We start from the raw sequence: 21,624 nt of genomic DNA, 5'->3' as shown, positions 1-21,624 counted from the left end.
GGGGGGGGGTATTTGGGGGCAGCAGCAGTGCACTGTTTAATCTCTTTATGGGAGGTTTGAGGGGGATTAAAGTTGCTATTGCCAAATATGCCAAGATGAGGGGCCATCAGGGGCCCGTTTTCCCCTTGGGGCCCCAGACATTTGCCTGGTTTGCCTCTCCTCACGGCACGCCTCTGGCTATATCTACTATGACATGTGGGTGTAATGTGCAGGTGTCAACATACATTTAGCCATTTAATGTAACGATCACAACAGCATAAAGATCCATCTGCATAGAACAGGACTCTTCCCTTAGGCTAATGTAGCTAGCACAGGTCACGTGTAACTGTAAATAAGAGGCCAAAACCACATTTTGCAAAGTTGCAGAATGTATCAGGCTGTATAAAATGTTGTAGTCACATTACATGTCTCAGAGGGACCACTGCTGAGCCACAATGAGACAGGAGGGGCATCTTAATGCCGCTTTCTGCATTTTAAACTCTTATTATAGAAGCATACACTATATAATCTGTCTGCGTGGGCAGCATTAAAACACCAATAAAAGTTCAACTAATAATGAGCGCAGCAACCAGTAAAAGTAAGATGGAGAGAGGTGAGGTGTGCAATGTGTGAACTGTAGACAATGCATATTCTGCAGAGTGAAGGGTACAAGGCAGAGAAGTCTTTCCCCATGCACAGAACAGAGTGAGCCCCAGGCAGAGCTTCACTTCTGGGCCCGTCTTGCTAACCGCCTGCCTTCATCCACTTTGATCACGCAGGCGAGCTGAGGAAATTCAGGAGAGCTCAACTTCAATCATCCAACGGAGCTCCGTCTGTGAAGAGATTCAGTGTAGTGTAGCGTTGTGTGCTGGGAGACTTTTGTATGGTAATTTGTTATGGAGGTGGGGGGAGGGGGGGTGTGGTGGGGGGTGGGGGTTGTTTTTCAAAGGAACACTTTGAAGTTTGCCAGAAGTGTACATGGATGCATAGCAAGATTAGAATATACAGGAGTAACTGTTCTGTCCCAGGCGGTGATGAAACAAAGAATAAATTCCTCAGTTATGACCTTCAAGTCTGAGTCACAAAGCTTTTGTTCCAATCTGACTTGAGAAAGTAATTTGACAGTTGAGACTGCTCTGCCTGTCCCTGTGAGGACTGACAGACACGGCAGACTGGGATCTGATGTGCTCCATCACACAGCAGCCGCCTCGGTGTCGAAGCCTCTTTCAGATATCGTGTGAGGAGGTTTCAGCTGCTCTTACTCATCCGTCATAATTGTTTCAACAAAAGAATCACATAACATCCACATCATTTAAACTGAATGTTCAAATACTTAAAATGATTTTTGTCCACTAGGAGGCAGCGGAAACATATCATCACCTTTTAAGTGGATATGGTTAATAGCTGCTTATCTAAACATCCAGCAGGTGTTACCATTCATTTAGAGTCTGGTGAATAATATTGACACTCTTTTAGCTCCGTTTTTGGTCTCTACCAGCTCCTGAGGAAATACACTATATGGTCCATTATGTTTACCAGCTGGTTTCTAATTATGTGCCTGCTGTTTGGAGTTGAGCTGGTAGTGTAAATCATCTTTTTTGCTGAAAACTGCTGTCTGCTGTGTCTGAAAACAACGCTGTGAGCTGCAGCGAGGGTGAACCAAAACAGTAGAGTTGTGGCACAGACAGCCAAACAATTAGCTGAAACACATTACAACAGGGGCAGAGTGGGACACTATAATGCGAGCGCCTAGTATAGCCTACACCATAATCATTCCAGCCCAGCCCAGCCCAGCCCCAGCCCAGCCCAGCCCCAGCCCAGCCCAGCCCAGCCCAGCCCAGCCAGCCCCAGCCCCAGCCCCAGCCCAGCCCAGCCCCAGCCCAGCCCAGCCCAGCCCCAGCCCAGCCCAAGCCCCAGCCCAGCCCAGCCCCAGCCCCAGCCCAGCCCAGCCCAGCCCCAGCCCCAGCCCAGACTCAACCTCCAAACCCTAATGACCCACTGGGAACTCTCCAGACCCCCCTGATTACCACCCTGCTTCTGCACTACAAAGCTACATAAAGTTGATTGGAGCTGCAAATTCATGTGATTTTTACATACGTTCATCATTGCTGCTTTAAAGCTGCACAAATCAATATCTTTATTAACAACTGAAAAAAAATATGTCATGTGAATTGTGTCTTAAATGGAACTTTCAGCTCGTTATTTTGGTTTTACGGCATGGAAATGTGTTGTTTTTCTTCACTCTCAAAAGCATTTTTGCCCAGCTGCAGGAAGCAGCTACTGTCAGCAAAAAATGTGATAAACCCACTGATTGTGACCAGGCACAGTTAGCCACATAAATGTGAACATAGTGGAGCATTTAGCTATTGGACTTACAGTTATCAGCTTACCAGAAACTCCCAATAAATATTTATATTGCTCCTCGTCTGATGAAAATGTAAAACAGCAAAATGTTTTTACGAACCTTTCAACTTCAGGTGATAACACTGTCTATCAGTGTTATCACCTGAAGTTGAAAGGTTCGTAAAAAAAACAACTGTAAAAACAGTAAAAAGTCGCAGCTTGTTTCTGCTGCCCCAAGTTGCCAAAAACCTGAATAATGTAGGCTTAATGGGACAGTTTTATAGAAAGTAATAACACTCTAAATGTAGTCGCATGTCAAAAGCCTTTTGGTTAAAACGTCTAGTAGTTTTAACTCTGTTATAGGATTGGGCCTAACCTAATATTAAAGTCAAAGCAAGGGAAGTCAAAGCAAATTTTGTCATGGTGTGGATAAGGCTGGACCCAAACGCAGCCAACACAGGGGAATGAGGTGCAAACATGTTTATTAACTGAAGAACTTACAAACAGAACAGGAAACCGAAGCACGAGGGCACACAAGGAACAACAACCAGAGACACGGGGGATACCACAGCCGACAGAACAGGCAACATGAACAGCTCGAGGAAAAACCAGAGATGAACAGATGACCCAAAAAAGACAAAGGGGAGCACAGAGACTATATAGACACAAGGGAGGCAAGGGTGATTGAACACAGGTGAAACACATTAGGGCGGGGCAGGCAATCACCACACAGAAACAGGACCAAGACAGGAAGTAAAAGCATTGAGACACACAAGGAAACCAACTACAAAAATAAAACAGGAAGTGACAAAAGTCCAAACAAACTAACAAAAAGTGTCTGGCATGGCAAACCATGACAACTTTATTTGTAAAGCACCTTTCAAACACAGAGGCAATTCAAAGAGCTTTATTAATAAATGTATGATGTGTGATAAATGTGTGAACAACCTTTAAAAACAGAGGTATGTTTTAGTCTGGTCCAGATTTTTCTTGTAGGTATAGCTGAATTACACTGAGATGATGGGGGGATGGGGGGATGGGGGGGGGGGGGGGGGGGGGGTTGTTGGGGGGTGGGTGTACAGTTGGTTGTTCAGCTCTGTTTGCCTATCTGTAAAAGTCCCCACACACATAGCAACCCAATGTTGGCTATAATCATATTATGTCAATAGGTCAACAGAACATTAGCTGAAGGGCAGTAGTTCTCCTCTCTCTGCCTAAACTAAATATAAATTTAAGTTAATCAAACATTTTTATTATTGATGGACATTCATTCACAGGCATACCGGACAGCCGTAGCCGTTCAGCAAGGTAGATGTCAGGTGAGGTAAGCAGAGTGGACCGGGGCTTGAAGTACACATCATGTACCGACCCCTACCTACTCTTGTCATATGTGGTTATGTGGCCTCTTGCATCAACTCAGGTTTTGAGCTACAGTGCACAGATGATACGTGCCTGCCACATGACTACTGCTGAGGTTTATTTGTTGTAGGGCGTTCCATAGTTAACATTATGCAATTATGTCATTAATAGCCAAATAAAAGTTCTTTCTACAATGTATTTTTTCCCTGTCCTGTCATGGTGCCATGAGGAAGAACCAGTGTAGGAATTTAAAACATTTAGGCATTACAAATAAATGTGTGAATATGCTTTAACAGATTTTTTCCTGTTAAGATGCTGCAACCTGTGAGAGTTTAACCGTGACATCTTCATGATCATCATACTTACTTTATGGGCAGGTTTGCAGTTGCACCATGATTACCTTCCCTGGTTGGTTTTTGAATTGTACTTGTCATTTCTGACTGTTGGTATACAAGAGTTCAGCTCTGGATGTGGGAACAGGTTGGCAGTGCTTCAGCTACATTCCAGCATTGTTCAGTTTTTGAATGTTTTATTTTGAAAGACACAATAACAGGGAGAGAAAAGCACAGAAACTACTGCACTAGATGTAGCACTTAGAAGGTTTTAGTTTGAAATTGTTTGGCGTTGTATAAGAACCATTTACAATCATACCCAGTCTTTACATCATTGTCTATTTCACTGGAGAGTGAGTATCATATCATCTAGCCTGAGAGGTTTAATTCCTGCAGCTCATGTGCAGCACTGATCTCTTTGTCCATCAGAAGCAGCCACTTCAAGCTCATGTGTGTTCACAGCATGCAGAAATAATCATGGCTCCCTTGAAATGACCACGATGCTTCATCACACATCCTAATCATCCTTGAAGCCGTCCATGTGCACTCCATACTAAAACAGCTTGATGTAGTGTTGTTGACTGATCAGCATCTGTGGTCTGTATCCTGACCCCTGTTTCCTCAAAAATATTTAAGATGCCCCCTGTAACCACAGCCTCTGCTAATGCTGCACAAGACAAGATTATCATATAGAAATATCAGCCTGCATCTCAAAGAGGTGCTCCAACAGAGAAGAGTGTCCCATTTCTACTGAATGACTGGATATAAATTCACCACCCTGCTTGTGCAATTTCTGATGTCAGGTCTCTTGTCTACCCACAGGAAGTGATGAATCACAACTAAAGAGCATAATAGAAAGCGAACAGCTCAACATCAGTGAGTGTTTTAGAAGCTGAACTCGATCTCCATAATATGGTGTATGTTAAAAAAAAAAAGAGGTAAGAGGTATAGTTCATGTTTCTCAACACAAATGGCATTAATGACACTGAGGTCCTTGGTAACATTCAATGACATGAAGAGGACTTTATACATTCCACAATTCCACAATTAAACATGTTCCATGTGTTTAAAAAAAAAATCGTATTCTGATGTTTTAGACAATTCTCTGAAAATGGGACATGGGACAAGAAAATTGAAATTAATGCGAATTAATTTTCAAATTTTCCATGAGAATTACATAAAATCAAATGACAAATCAATTAGACCATATTGTAAGGAGATAAAGTTTACAGAAAATATACATGAACAATTACATGAACAAACTGAATTGTGAAATCTGTGACTGTTTTTTTTTTTTACACAGTTTGGTTCTTCCTTTAGAGGGAAGGGTCCCTGCAAATCAATATAAATCTGTTCTAAATGATCACCTTAAAATGATGAAGCATTTTTCTATCCTGATTGGAGTGGTCTCCTCCAGGGTGACATTGCCTCCCTCCGTAGGGCTTTAGGGGTCACTGAACGCTTCGTTTAGCATGAAAATGATGTGAATCATATTCTACGACCTTGATAGTAACTAGGTCTCAACCCAGTTGAACATCAATGAGAGATTTTGGACCGACATATTAGACAGTGCTCTCTACCACCATCATCAAAACACCAACTGAGGGAACAGCTATTGGAAGAATGGTGCTCATCCTCCGGCAGAGTCCAGAGACTTGAAGCTGTGTGACCAGATGTAGCCGTTCTCTGGGGACAGTTCCTGCTTTTGGTGGCCTGTGAGTTAAAAACAGACCAGAAAGAAAGAGCAACAGCAGAGCAGACACCTTGCGTTGTGTTTTGTTTTGGCCAACAGAGCGGGCTGGTTTCTCATTATGGCAGCGTCATATCGCTCTTCTTCTACTACCAACCACCTAATTGTCTAGTTTTAGAGAAACCTGCGGTGAAGAATTTGACCGACACCTACCTAGCAAATGTCAAGTGAAACCACAAATTCACCACAAATGTCTTTCCAAAGAAAACCATTTTTGCTTTTTTAGCTTCAATCCCTGTAGGGAGAGTGGAGAGGAAGACATGAAGAAGAAGAGTTCACTTCTCCCGGCCATCAGTCTGCTCAGTTCTTCCTCAGCCATCACAGCCAAGCTGTTAATAAATTCTCTTTGGTTCAAACTTGCCTTCGCTGTCTCTGAATTTTCCGTTTGGATTTCCAGAGTAGCTTTAACATAGTGTCTGATCAACTGGTGCACCATGTCACATATCAGTAGCTTCCAAAAACTATTTATAAACCTTTATTGATTACGCTATTTTTGTAAAAGTCTTTCCCTCCTGTAATCTCCATTTTAACCTTAGTTCACGGACATAATAGTTATCTCATCGAAGTGAGCATCTGTTTTCTTTCCAGTGCTGGATATTTCATTTTGAAAAGCGCTGGCGTGTACATCAGGAGCCGCTGCACCGGTGGATGTGGCTGTTGACGTAATCCTCACGATGCTGAGCAGAAACCATCATGGGATTTCACGCCTCCTTCCCTCGCCCACCCCCCACTCATCTCCTCACCTCCTTGTCTCCTCAGTGCCTTGTTTCCTCTCTTTTCATCACATCTCTCCTGACCTTCGTACCTGGAGTGTTTCCCCCTCTATTTTTCATCGGAAAGCAGTGGTGATGAGCTTCAGCTTGTTGGGGTCCAGGCTAATCACTAAAACAAGTAAACAAGTGGAAAGGTGAGCAGAGTGCAGCGCAATCAATAATGGTTCGGTGGTTGATTAGTGTGGAGGTAGAAAACGCGCTTACACACACACACACACACACACACACACACGCACAGACACACACAGTGACACAGAGGTCAATATGAAGAAGACAATGAGGAGGTGGGATCAGTGTTAAATGGTTGTTGCTTGACATTAACAAACAAGCAGGAATCTCTCAAAGTAGGTCTGCTCTCCCTCTGACCTCAATTCTGCCACACACACACACACACACACACACACACACACACACACACACACCTACATGCACACAGACCTTATTAGCAGTTTCTCTCCATTAGGGAGTACAGCTGCTGCTGTCGTGCATTTCGGCTGCTTTACTTGATCAGTTAATGGCACTAATTTCCCAGAAAGAGCCTCCACCTGGCTTCCATGCCACTCCATCAGCCTCTGATTAAAAGCTGAGTGTTAATACCAGCACTCTGGTGATCTCTGCTCACTCCTCTGTGCGAAAAACAGGCCCTCGGATCGGGATGGAAGAAAGATTTTGAATATTTGAAGAAAGCATCTGCTGGTGATGACTGAACAGCTCCTAACAAAAAAGAAGATTTGAGTTGTCTTGGGGAGCGAGTTCAAGTATGTATGTAGTCTTGACAAGCAAGACACACACTTGGCATTGTATTGCAGTGCATTGTGGGATGGACGACTCAGAGCAGTGCCGTCATCCTTTTTTGAAATAAGTTTACGAGCTTGTTCAGGATCAACAGCGCTGCATCAGATCAGACCGCTCCGGCTTTTTCAAGGTCATCTTGCAACAATTCAAAGCATCTTCATTACTTCTGTGGGCCCTCTGTCGTTCCCATAGCAACCCTGCTGAGCTGACAGATGAGAGGCACGGGACTCAGCCTCCCACATAGTTGGAAAAAAACACACGCACACACACGCACGCACACGCGCATAATTATGTCTGGGGAAGCATACGCTGCATTGTTTAAAATAAACCAGGCCTCAGAGGCGAGGTGCTGGAGTGAGATTGTCGTACACAAATAGGCCATTATGGCAAAAGTGGAACACAAGGAGTCTCCCATGAAAACAGAGTGTTCTCTCTCTACTCTCCGACTCTCTCTTTTCACTGTCTGTGTCTCTGTCTCTCTGTCGCTCTCTCTGTGGGCAGGCCACGTGCGCCACTATGCTCGTTATCAGAACAAACAGAGATGAGGGTGGAAGAATGGGGTACACACCATGTACCAGAGAGGGGAGGATGAAAGAGTGAAAAAAAAAACAAGAGAAAAATCAAACAGCCGGCATGAGGGAAACACCAGGGATTTGTGTCTATTGGCGCACACCTACTTCTATAGGGAGCCTTATCATTTTAGTGCTTTTAAAAGCGCGCTGCACCACAACACACCAATACAAGGGATAGTCTGCCCCTGAAAAAAAATTAATTCCAAATCCAGCCCATATCAGATGAACATTTCCCGAGAGGGTCTAAAAAAAGAAGAGGGAGAGACTCTCCAAAGGCTGCAATAGGCTTGTGATGAATAAGACATTGCATCAGAATTGGAAAGACAGTGAAATCTCCTTCCTGTCTGTTTGCTGTGAGACAGGGGATGTATCATTACCAGCGCTGTCTTTTTATGTCCTTGGAAGTGTGAATCCAAAGTGTAACGAGTGGTGAAACATTCCAATAAATCTAGCAGGTGCAGTGCTGAGAGAACCCGCACTATAAAATCCAAATATTGGCCTCGTCCTCAGGCTGAGGAGTTACTGGGGATTTAGTGTTCAGACGAAGTGACCAGGTGCACGTTTCTGCACATATGTACCTGTATGCGCTCAGATAGCCTTTGTCGTATTAACTATTCATCCGCAAGACTCCGTGGATGCAGAATACAAACCAGAACAATGAATAATACATAGTGTTTATTACCTCCACCGAGGAGGTTATGTTTGTATGTTTGTATGTTTGTTTGTTTGTCAGCAGGATTGCACAAAAAATATTGAACGGATTTGCACCAAACTTGGGATGGCGCATGGGCCAGAGATGAACCGACTGAATTTTGATGTGGGTCAAGTAAAGGGAGCGGATCAAGGAATAACATTCCTTCCTCAACATTGGGCAATGTGTGTGGGGGTCAATTTCTAAGGAAATATTGTTTGGATATTGGTGTAAAAAAAAAAAAAAACTAAAACTAAAAAAAAAAATCCTGTATTAACAGTCAAAGAGACTATGGTACTTATCATAGCATCTAGCATGCTAACATTTGCTACTTAAACACAAAGTACATCTGAGGCTGATGTGATTGTCAGTAGGTTTGCAGGTACCTGATCATAAACCTCGGTATTGGACAAATTTGAATTTTGACTTGATGATGTTATTATGTGTAGTTGAGGGATCATCAAAGCTATCAGAGTTCATCCATGGGGGAACATGGATGTGTGCCACAAATTTCATGGCGATCCATCCACTACTTATCGAGACATTTCGCTTTAAACAACAATATGAACCTCATGGTGGCACCAGTTGAAAGGCGAGGGGGATCACCGACTTCAACTGGATTCGTCCTCTGTGGACTGTAAATGCCTGTAGCAATATTTCATGGCAGTTCATCCAGTAGCTGCTGAGGCATTTCAGTCTGGACCAAAGAGGGAGACTAACTGACCGACTGACATTGTGAGTCCTGAGCCCACACCACTAACATGGCTGAAAATACATGGTGTTTATAGGCCACAATATTTTAATCCATATCATTGTCCACCAATTCAACATCTGAAGAGTAATTAATATATGAGATCATATATAAAAATATATAATGTACATTTAGATATGCTCAGTGTGTCCGATAAGAGGCCAAAAGGAAGTAAGCAGAAACAGTTTCAAATTTGTGCATGTCTCCATGAGTCCTGACAACTTTAGTTTTTGACCTTCAACTTCACAGATGAAGAACGATTTGCAGCCAGACGTCTTATCCTTGGCCGGAAACTGGCCCTTTCCATGCAGTCACCCATCGAGCTCCCTTATCTCCCAAGGGGAACACCCTCAGTCCTGATGTCTGGATATCTACGTAACAACGCTTTCTGCCCAAAATCCCAAGCGGCTGACACAGCCTACAGAAAACAGAGGCAGTCTGAGCTGAGATCTGGCTTCTGATAACAGTCAAAGAGACTCAGTCTTTGACAGACATTCAGACACACACACACACACGCACACACACACACACATAGATGATCAGAAGTTTGATAAAAGCAGGTTGATTACATAAAGACCCAAGATGGGTTTAGGTTGCGGTTGTATTCATTCAACCTGAGTCACTAAGGATTTAAATGAGTCTGACTGCATCAGTGTCAAAGAGAGGATCTGATGTGTGAGACAGTTGCAGTACTGCCAGCTGCCATTGGGTGTCCCTGCTCCCCCAGTAACATCAACAGGATGTGTACGGACTCTGTTGATGAGCTTTTCTCCACTCTGCTCCCAGTACGCCTGGGGAACAGGTGAATGGTCTGGAAGTCTAAATGAAATCCAGCAGCTCTCGATTTATTTTCCTCTCCTCTGTATGTGTATGTGTGTTTTGTACCTCCGTCATTATAAAGAGCAAATATCCCAGTAGGGCAACGAGCCACCATAACTAAAGGAGAGAATAGGTTGTTGACATCCAAAACGGCCCTGAGTGGTAGGACAAAGACACATGAAACTGTTTTGGTTAAAGCTGCAATAATCAACATTTCTGTGGGAACAATGGATGAAATGAATATGTATAATGTGAAAGGGGTCACTCATAGCGACAAACCAACAGAGAATCACTTCCTCAGCTTTATGAAGAGTCTTTCAGCTAACTGTTTTGGTTTTTTCAGCCGGATGTTGGAATAATGAAGTCTTTACTATTACATTAGCAACATCAGCTTTTTTTTAAGGGGATAATAATGTTAGTGTATGTACTGTTTCCACTGTCCCCGCCAAACTGTTAAACATTAACACATCAGTAAAATGCAGATGTGAAGCAGCTATAAGGTTTTTATTGCAACGTGTCAAATGACAATGTGAGATGAACGTACAGAGAATTATCACCTGAATCTGTAGCTCGGCTTTGGAGCTTATTTTGTTTAGACATCATCATGTTGGGTGCGGCAGGCATCTGTTGTTAGCGAAAAACTTCTCAAACCTCTCCATACACTACCTGCTCAGCACCAAACAGCAGAGAGACACAGTTGGTAGAGACCAAAAACAGACAGAAAAGGAGAGTGAATATTGGCCCAAAAACTCTCCAAAAAACAAACAAACAAAAAAAATCATGTTGCCCCTGTAAGTGCTGGATGTCTACATGAGGAACTGCTGCCACAAAGAGGCCAAAAAAATCATTTTCTATTAATCATTCATCTTTTCCTAACATTGAATTGGCAATAACTAACACTGAGTTTTGGTTATAGACACAGAACACAGTCTCCAGTGTAGTCATGTAAGTCACACCCTTTACAGTCCCTCCCGCATGACTTTTGCCTTTGCTACTGACAGAGGACGATAGTCATTATTCCCAATCATATGTCAAGAAAGAGATTTAAACAAATGTCCAAGACCTCTGTTTTTTCTCATGATAAGAGTCTCAAAACAGATATCTTATATTGTGGACATGTCCAAGGCTGCACCAGTTCTGGGAGTCCATTTTTAATACTTTCTCTAAAATACTAAAAGAGCCATTGGATCTATCCCCTCTTATTACTTTAGTTGGTGTTTCACCACAGGGTGTGCATTTATACAATCACAAGGCCAACATGTTGGCCTTCTGCACTTTGTTGGCTCATACTGTTCAGATGGAAAGACCCCCCTCCGCCCCCTGTGTAATCTCATTGGATCAAAGAGATTATGCAACATCTCAAGTTAGAGAAGATAAAATACTCTCCGGGGGTCTGCTCTGAAATTCGATGTAATTCGGCAGCTATTCTTGACATTTATAGAAAAAAATGGAAGCAGAAAAGTTGGGTGGACAATTGGTATCACACTGGATACAACACTTTGTATTTTTGTACACTGTGAAAATACTCAATAAATAGACCTTGATCAAAAAGATATCATCCTTATGTCAAAGCAAGTAAACGTTTTATTGTCAGATAAGTTATCTGGTGCAGTATTAGTATTCCAGCCTGGTCAAACCCTTTATTTTTAGACTTTCCATTCAAGGCAAAGAGTGAATAAAAATACTCCAAACACCTTGTGTCAACACCTTGAAACTAAACGACTGCACTGTGGGTCCATAACTCCAATATTTGCTTCATTATCATCTATGTGTTCCTCATTTACAAACCTCTGTGCCCAATGGTGATTCGGTGGAAGAGTCTTTAATGAGCCCCTTGGACATACATCCCAATTTGTACGTCAGAAATACAACTTGTGGCAGATCCATGTACCTTTCAGTCAAAAATACCTACATGGGCCATTAAATTAACAGCTGTCTGTGGGAAAATTGGAAAAACTAAGTGGTAGTGAGCTGCAATACTAAATGTGTTTTATTATTCTGTGTATTCTAAAATTTTGTAACCTCTCTAACCTTAACCAAGCAGTTTGCCAAAAATAGTTTCGCACCTACATCCCGAAGGCTTTCTTACAATAGATACTTTAAAAATCTTCTTCCTACTATCCATATTCAAAGATCAATGTGTATACAGCACTATCAAAATAATTATCATTCAAACTACAATTACCTAATTAGCATATGAGAAACTACAGCTCTCATTAAGTTTTTTTCCACCATGCAGAATGAGGAATCTTCCATATTCATATGAACCAACGATCTCCTCCTACTTTTTAGCTGCAACATACCGAAAAACACATCTTAAAAAGGATATTACATCGCTTAGAGGTATCATGCAATCCCACACATGTTGCTTGTTTGTTTCAGGTAGTAATTGGAGCAACAGTCTCCTCATTGATCCACAGTTTTCTTCTGACGCCATTTTTCATCTCTTCATGATGATGATGATGATGATGATGATGCGTCGCGTACACTGTGATTTAGTCACTCAAGTCTGTTTCCATTGTACTTGCACACGCAGTATCTACCTTTAAAATGAAAATTTGCAAAAACTGTGTGGTGGCTTGAAAGGCACTTATTTTAAATTTGACATTTTAGAGAGCCCAGAATGAGACATTGAAAGCTGCAAGTGTTCGTAGTGATGTTTTGTTTTTGTTTTTGTTTTTATCCAAATGTCTCATAATAAATGTGTCAGCATTTTAAATGTCCCATATTGTATAAAGTGAGATTTCCATGTCTTTTTTGCTTATAAAGCAGGTCTGGGTCATAGACTGTATATGAAGATAGACTTGGCCTCCCATAGGTTTCTTAAGAGCGGTTTTGAAACTCAGAGTGAACAGCACCACTGTCGTCACATTGGCAGTGCCTGACTCCGCCCCTAACTCCTGGCTAATCTAAAAATGGGCAAATGGGAGGGGCGTGTGTGGAGCTGAAACTTCGGTGCAAGGATACGCTCACCCACCTGTGACTCAAAGAAACATGTCCTCAATTATACAGAATTTTAAGCCTTCATAAAATTTAAACGTATGTGTTGTATAAAAATTCTTCCTCTGTACAGTTGTCATGAAGGAGGAAATTAGCTATAGAGACCAAAACAGTTTTTTGTACCGAGCTGTAAACATGTTTATTTTTGCTGTAAATTTGGACATCTTAACATGGGATTATATGGGGATAGACTCACTTTTGGAGTCAGACCCTGGTGGTCATTGGAGGAACTGCAGTTTCTGGCACTTCAATGTTCATTTTTCAGCCCTGGACATTGCTGCTTGGTCTAAGTTCTATATTAATACTGTGAAAGTATCAAAGTGCTCAGTCAACAGAGAAATGCACACAGCCTGTATTCAGAAACTGAGAAATAAAACTAGCAGTCAGGACTTCTGTAACTTTGTGATGTCACATCAAAGCAGTCACTGCTTTTAGCCATGCCCCAAGCCCCGCCCACCTGAACCCACCATCCAACTTTACAGGATTTGGATTATCTGAGTGTTAACCTGAAATCTGCTATATTTTTATTTGACCACTCACAAAAACAGCCTGCAAAAGCTGACTGACCTGCTGTTACTAGAGCTCCAGAGAGAAGCCTGAGAGAGGAGATTGAAATGGTTTTTGCTTCCTAAAGTGACAATTTGGGTTATTTGACGTGGGGTTGTGTGAGGTACTTATCTATAGTCAGTGTATTACCTGTAGTAGATTGGAGTCAGCGTGCCTCCAGTTTGGAGAAGCACAGGCAAAGGCTGAGTGATGTACGCTTAGCTCAGTCTGACTCAAACAGCTGATGCGAAGTAATACACTGCGCCGTAGGTGCGCTTGTGCGTAGTAACGAGGTATTTCAACGACTGTTCCAAAGGGCTGTTTAACTGCAAGATAAAGTGGTGAAAATATTCAAAATATAAAACTGATATTGGTGTTTTTTAGGTGGACATTTTTTAAGTGGCTAAAACAGGTTTTTGCAGATGTCCACATCCACAGTAGCACATCACTCAGCTTCTGTGCCGGCATTCCTGCTGCTTCTCTAAACTGAGCGCTGATCTGAATCTACTACAGGCAATACACTGACTATAGATAAGTACCTCAAACAACCCCGCCTTAAATAACCACAACTATCAATTTAAAGCCACAAATATATCTTCTTATGGATATCAAAACTTGGGACCTTTGATATGGTTTAAATAGAAAAATTAGAAGTAAATAGTCAGAGGGCAGTTCCTGCAGGTGTAGCAGCACAAATGTGTAGAGAATGTGTGAGAAAAAGACTGACAGGTAGACCCACAGAGAAACAGAGACTGACAGGCACAGAGGGAATAGATTCCCCACCGCTCTTGTAACTCCCTTTCAACTCTGACGTTTGCACTGTCGATGTGAGTGAGACACTTTTTTGTTTCTGAAATGTCAAAGAAGTTGCTGTGACTGCTGCAGAGCTGCTCCGTATCTTTAGTACTGGGGGGGGGGGGGGGGGGGGGGGGTGTCACTGTAATTGTAGTACGAAGACTAGCTACTGTTTCCCCCTCTCTCTCTCTCTTTTTCTCCGTTTTCATAGTTGAATTTGCAGAGACTTCGGGATGCCGAAGGAGAAAGAGTCTTCCTCCTCCTCTTCACCTTGTAAGAGGAGCAGAGTCTAGCAGCCGCACACAAACAAAGATACGGACTCGTACATGAATACACAAACATAAACACGCAGCAACACTGAAGGTTAAGTCAAGCTAACGCAACCTGACAGAGCAATCACAGTCACACATATGCTGCTCTCGATGTATCTCTCTTTTCATCTCGTCTGTTTCATCCCTCTCCCACCTTCGTCCTCACATCTTCTTTCCACCTTTTATTTTTTCCATTGCTGCTTTGTCTGCCCCTTCCTTGCTTCTCCACTTTTATCATTTTGTTTTGCTTATTTACTGATTCAGCCTCTTTCATTTTTTTCTCTTAGCAAAATGGACATAAACTACAACTATTAAAAGGACACCTGGACTGTTTGGATTCCATTTAAGTTGATGGGACCGTGGGGTATAAACCAAACCATGTGGTCGCACAAGTACAGACTTGAGCAATCAGATATTCATGAGCCAAATGAAAATATGATAAAGAAGGATAGAGGAAGAGAGAAATTTTTTTTAACAAATCCATTTTGGAGTATAAATATAATACAAAATGAAACCCATGCATAAAAGTGTTATGCACAAATTTTTACTGGCATAAACATATCCAGTCAGCAAAGCTATTCAACATCTCAAGGACGTCCTTCCTCTCAGGTTCAGTCTTAAGTGGAAGACCAGTATCAGCATGGTGTAGGGCCGTGTTATAATGTAATGACTTTTGCTAAAGGTTGTGTTCATTCTGAAGGCCCTATTCACTGCGCAAGTGCGACGAGGGCGAAGCCGCAAGTCTTGGGTTCACAGACTGTGACCACTTTGCGCTTGCACTCTGCGTTTGGCACCAAAACGCTACGCAGATGGCAACGTTCAAGGTCAGGAAATAACCACACTGCTGCAGAACTACTTGCGCTAGGCATTGCACCCCCATGAAAATAAGGCCCTGAAAGTTATTTGCAACTACGAATATATGTATGTATATATAATGTTGAGCAAATGTTGTTGACTACAGATGGTAGCATTAAATATATATTTGGGTAAATTTTCTTTTGCCACCTAATAAAAGCTGTAGAGATCAGCAAGTTAGGAGCTTATAACAATCATCTTAAGACTTAAGCCTAGATACTAATGTAACATGAGGGTTTGATATGTGGTGGTTTGGATCACTTTGTTCACTTCACTTCACAACACTTCACTTCACTTGTCTCTAAACTAACCAATCAGAGATGAGGAGGACTTAGACTGAGGTAAATCAGAGGAAACCTAGAGAGATGGATTCAGTAAGTGTTTTGAAAGATACACGTAAATATTTAAACTTTTAAATATATAAATAATAATTGTATAAACATGAATATATAAACAATTATCTGTATCAACAATGTAAATATATTTTTGGTAAATTAACTCAAATATACAAATGAATTAACATCCAACTTTACACTTACTTAAATTGAGAGCTACTGTGTTCTTTTTACTAAGACATTGTGTGTTTAATTATGGAAATGTGATTTTAAATGCTTCTAAAACCCTCTTAACACAGAAACCACAGAGTCTATCATGTCAATTTATTATGAACACAAAACAAATCACCAAGATTCACACCAAATCCACAAAGACGGAATAGAGAGTCCTCTGGCCTGTGCCAGATTAAACCAACAAAATTCCTTGACATTCCCATAGAGTCCAAAGCAGCAGTCCTTAGTCCATTTCCAACAAGTCCTCCTAGAGACCTAAACAACCATATGGGTCATTTTTTTTCAACCCTCTCATACCACCCATAGGATTGTCCCTCTCTCTTAATGCGCGACTGTATTGAGAGCGGCGTACCGAACGTTGCCGTGGTTATTATAATAACGCTCATGGCTTGGTTAGGTTTAGGAAAAGATCGTGATTTGGGTGAAAATAAGTACTTCCTCAACATTAGATGATCTTTGTTGTCATGGTTACAATAATAACAACAACATGGTTAGCTTTGTTGAACGCGTATGGATAATAGAAACAACTTAAACTGCTGGCTTCACTTGGGGAATTGAACTCCACTCTCCTGTGTCATATCCATCCATCCACCCCAACCTCCTCCTGACGTGGACTTTGCCTCCCTTTATACCACATCACCGCACTTTCCCTTTGCTCCTGTCATAATTGCTATGACCACTAGATGCCGCCTAGCAACAAAACGCAACTATGGGTCATAATAACCTGCTGCACAAAGAACCTCATTTTTTTTTACAGGAAGACAGTCTCTCCATTTCCTGTTCAAAAAAATCTAAAAACCAAAAATGGAATTGAAACCTTCCCTTCAAAATACAAGAATTAGAATCCAGGAACAGCAATGCATTGCAAGAAAAGCAAAAAAAAAGATCCAAAAGGAATCAAACTCACCGGATGCAGCACTGGGGCTTTGTATTCCGGCCCAGAGTTGATCTCTAGTCCTCAGCTTCAGTTGTTAAATTCCTCCACTCACAGAATTCCCATGACTTCCGTGTGGGTGAGGATTTAGCACAAAAGGGGATAAATGCCTTTTCCCAACTCTGTTGTAGACAGATAAAATTTTCAGAGCTCCCCTGTCTCCCTCTCTCTGCCCTCCTTCGCCAAACTATTCACCGTCCTTTGTTCTCCCCCCACACCTGTGAACCCTGCTGCCCCCCAGTGCCCTGGAACAGGAAGCTACACTTGGCATACACAATAAAAGCATGGGTAACAGGGATAGATCATTACAAATTAAAAACAAGGTTGATGGAAGAACTTCAAGGTGGCCAGATGAAGATTTGATTTGTGTAACAATTTAATGATGTCCAGGAGAAAATGAGTTCAGGATTGTGGAGCAAGAAACACCAATGATATGATGGTTTGATAAGGGGAGATGTTGCTCTGATATCAGTGACTTTGTCAACAAAACATTGAAGAAGGTTATTCCAATCAGTGCTAGAGCAGACAGGCACTTGTGGAGCAGTAAGAGAGACAATAGTGTTCATAGTCTCAAAGAGAAGTTTCAATTCAGCAGTCCCAGCATCCCTCATCATTTCATTTACACTGATTTAAGATGCAGTCGATGGACCGTTAGTTTCGTTGCTTTCCATAAGCGCTCCGTCTTCCAACACGTTCGTTTTAAACTGTGGATTGACTCATTAATCCAAGATGAGGCTTCACGGAGAGCTGAGTGATTAGGGTGCATACCACATGGGAGTAAAAGCCCTGAGAAGCAGGACCCAGGTTCGGCTCCCGGCCACCCGGACCCATTTACTGTACGTCTGTATTTCCTGTCTATCTACACTCTCACTGTCAAGTAAAGACACAAAATGCCCCTTAACGACTTAAGAAATCCAAGGTCAGGCTTTGACTGGGGACATCTGTTTAGATTTAAAAGGAACCAGTATATCCAATAAAGAGGAGCACTGTTCATTAAATAACTGGACCAAGGTCTCCACATCATCGCAGTTTGACAGCACATCAGGGTCAGATACAGCTCTGAAGTTTTCAGCTGTGCTCTGATTAATGAAGCATCTACTAGACATATTTTACAAGAAACATCAAAAAGAACACACTTATGATCGCTGACAAGGAAATCCTCCAAACAGTGTCAATAGTTAGTATGCACCGCTCTATGTGTGGGTCCAGAAACAAGTTGTATGAGGTTAAAAGACTCGGTAATATCAAGAAACTCAACCTTAGAGGTAGCATTAATAAAATGAAAGTTTAAATCACTAATAATTAAAACATTGACCAACAAGTTGCTACATTAAAATACAATAGAAAGGCTTGAAATGAGAGGAAAGTGTCGCCTGATTTTGTTGCCATGTCCTCCTCATCCAGGTTCACCACACGTACAAAATAAACTGAAGTTTTATTTTAAGGGCTGGCAGGTCAGGAGTTGAGCAGGGCACCAGCTGCAATGGGCTCAATATGCCCTTATGTTGTGCACCCTAACCACTCAGCCATCAGGCTACCTCAAAGCTCTTTTTTTTAACCAACACTCTTGGTGCCACCCGCTGCTGTATCTGTTTTCATATGTTTACGGACACAGGTTTGGACAAACAAATTAGGTTTTATATAAAACTATGAAATTCAAAGTGCATCTTCACAAAAATAGGGATAATTCGTGTCCCAGGAAGACAATTAATTGTTCAGGGTTAGAACAAATATTCCACACAGCACTGACAGGTTTCATCAAGGCTATCCTTTTTCTTATTGAAGTCCATATTCTCCCTAATAAATACATCTTTGAGGAGCTCTTCCAGCTGTGTGAGCTTCCAGATGCTAGTGGCACTAATGATTGGAAGTTACTATTACTAGGTTCTGTATTAATACAGTGAAAGTATCAAAGCGCTCAGTCCACAGAGAAATGCACACTGTATTCAGAAACTGCGCCTTAAAACCAGCCGTCAGGACTTCTGTAACTTTGTGATGTCACAACAAAGCAGTCACCGCTCTCATCCATGCCCCGAGCCCCACCCACCTGGACCCACCATCCAACCTTGCAGGATTCGGTTTCTCTGAGTGTTTACCTGAAATCTGCTATATTTTTATATAATCACTCAGAAAACAGTCAGCCAATCAGAAGAGAGGCTCAGAGCCTCCTCTCTTCTCTCACTGACCTGTTGTTACTAGAGCTCCAGAGAGAAGCCTGAGAGAGGAGATGTGAAACTACACTGAGATGGTTTTTGGTTCTTAAAACCACAAATACATCTTTGTTCAAACCTTCAAATAAAACACAGGGAAAGTGTCAAATATGGAGCTATGAAACTGACAATACTTTATTGGACTGACCATGTCTTCAATGCTTTACATTGGTAGGGTCAAAATGTTTTGCCTTTTTCAACTCAGTACAGTTTTGGTGGTTTTACTCCAGTGGGATTTTACTCTCTATTTATTCCTTCATAATTTGTTATTCTGCATGTGGCCTAAATACAGTGTAGGATGGTACAACTACCTTTCTGCATCTCTTTTCTAGTCATCATCAATACGGTATACATTTGAAAGCTGCTGCAAACCCACAGCTGTTCCCTCAGAAAGTTTCCCTTTTTTTGGTGCAAGCAAATAATTTACTGATCTAAGTTACCCGCACAAACAAACATGTCCTTCGTAGCTTCTTTTCTGTTGCTTGCACCAAACCGAGCCGCCTGCCAGGTGTTGAGAGGAATTGATTTTGTGAGGAAATGTTGCTGCACAGTGTCACTTGAAAGAACTACAGGGGCATACAAAGTGGAGCCGGATGTTCCGCTGACACAGCGTATTATTATCACTCAACATGGTGTTTGCTTAAGTGCCACGAGCGCCACCAAGGAGACACAGGGGTGATAGTTAACAACAGTTCCATCTCCCAAAAAACTGTACAGTATTAACTGTCAACAAAGAAGTCTTATTCCAGTAATTTAAGTTGCTTCCACGGCCTCACTGGCTGTCTTTGATGTTTTCCTTTCCCTCCCTCTCTGTCTGTGCTGCTGGGTGGGTGGAGGTGGAGAAGTAATGTAATGCAGAGAAGTGACTGGAGCGAGACGGAGCTCCGAAAGAAAACCCTGATTCACACCAGGGTGGCTTACACTGCTGCTTTACTCTCCGCTCACACACACACACACACACACACACACACACACACACATAGGCACACAAAACGGGCATACAAGCACCTGCGTACACACACACCAGCATGCATATTCACTTGTGTGCACACACATACAGTACAAGCAGAAACACACACACACACACACACACACACACACACACACATTCAGAACAGCTTATGAGTTGGGCACCTCAATACCAGCTGCAGTATAGCCCATCTGTGAAAAGGTAAATTGAATTTTACAGGCACAAAGCCGACTCCCCTGCGGTCTTTAGAAAAAAAGCCCCACTTTGTGAGTCTAAAGCTTTTCTAAAGCTTTCGTCTCTTCATTGCTTTTTTTTTGCTATCCTTTTCTTCTCCTCCCTCCCTCTCCCTCTCCCTCTCTCTGTGGGGGAAATGAAGGTGTGAGAAACACTGATCGATATGCTCATTAAAGAGTTGTGTCTTTGGGAGGCCTGCAGAGGGTCTGCACAAGGCTTCACACAAAGAGCACGTTGAAACGCAGCGCTGAGAAAGCCTGCTACATCACCACAACGCCGTCCAAAACTGAGCAGCGACACTTTTTCACAATCACAAAGAGCGAACGGAGTAAAAACAAACCTTCTCCTTCTTTTCCGTCCTCTCCTTTTTCTCAACTTTCCCTCCTCCTCCTCCTCCTCCTCCTCCTCCTCTCTCCCACTGCCTCTGTGCTTACTCAGAGATGTAGTTAAAGCACTTTTATTCTGCTTGTGCAGAGGATTTTCCAATCTGTCCATGTCTCTATTATTAGAAGCTCCCATACTTAGCCTGTGTTTCTGTATTGAGTTAACACAAACAGCTCTGAAGCTAGTCACTCTGCCCACACAATTAACCCCCACACACACCGAGCTACTGAGAAAACGCATTTTGATTTGTTAAATTCTAATTAACTACAGCACTACCGCCTCCACCGCTCTACCGTGTGTGTGTGTGTGTGTGTGTGTGTGTGTGTGTGTGCACGCATGTGAGACTGTGCATGTGTGTATGTGTCAGGCAGGTGGGATAGACAGTGACAGGTGGAATAAAATTGCCAGTGCGAGGTATCCATCTGTGCAGGATCCACCATATGCATTTCAAAAACTCCGCAAGGTTTCCATGCCAAACGATGGCGAGAGACTGACACTGTTCCATCTGCCAGTGCGGAGTCTATGTTTAAGGTATATGAGTATAAACAGGGGTGGGTTGTAGACAATAAATGGGATACACAACCTTCTTAATCTATGCAGCTCAACACCTTTAGATCATTTGAAAAATGAATAAAATGAATGGGAAGAGGAC

At 42.2% G+C, this 21,624-nt stretch overlaps 1 protein-coding gene across 1 annotated transcript in view; it reads right to left on the bottom strand.

The window, feature by feature from the left end:
- The window catches only part of klhdc8a (kelch domain containing 8A), a 64,494-nt gene extending 47,331 nt beyond the window's left edge, over window positions 1-17,163 (bottom strand). The window contains exon 1 of the mRNA XM_056363532.1: window positions 17,148-17,163. The gene's annotated coding sequence lies outside the window, so the exon portion shown is untranslated. The remainder of the gene's footprint in view (window positions 1-17,147) is intronic.
- Between the last annotated feature and the right edge of the window lie 4,461 nt (window positions 17,164-21,624).

This window comes from Seriola aureovittata, chromosome 2, assembly GCF_021018895.1.
Source record: "Seriola aureovittata isolate HTS-2021-v1 ecotype China chromosome 2, ASM2101889v1, whole genome shotgun sequence".
Lineage (NCBI taxonomy): Eukaryota > Metazoa > Chordata > Actinopteri > Carangiformes > Carangidae > Seriola > Seriola aureovittata.
The sequence above is the reverse complement of the archived record's forward strand: the minus strand, read 5'-3'. Positions and strand labels throughout refer to the sequence as shown.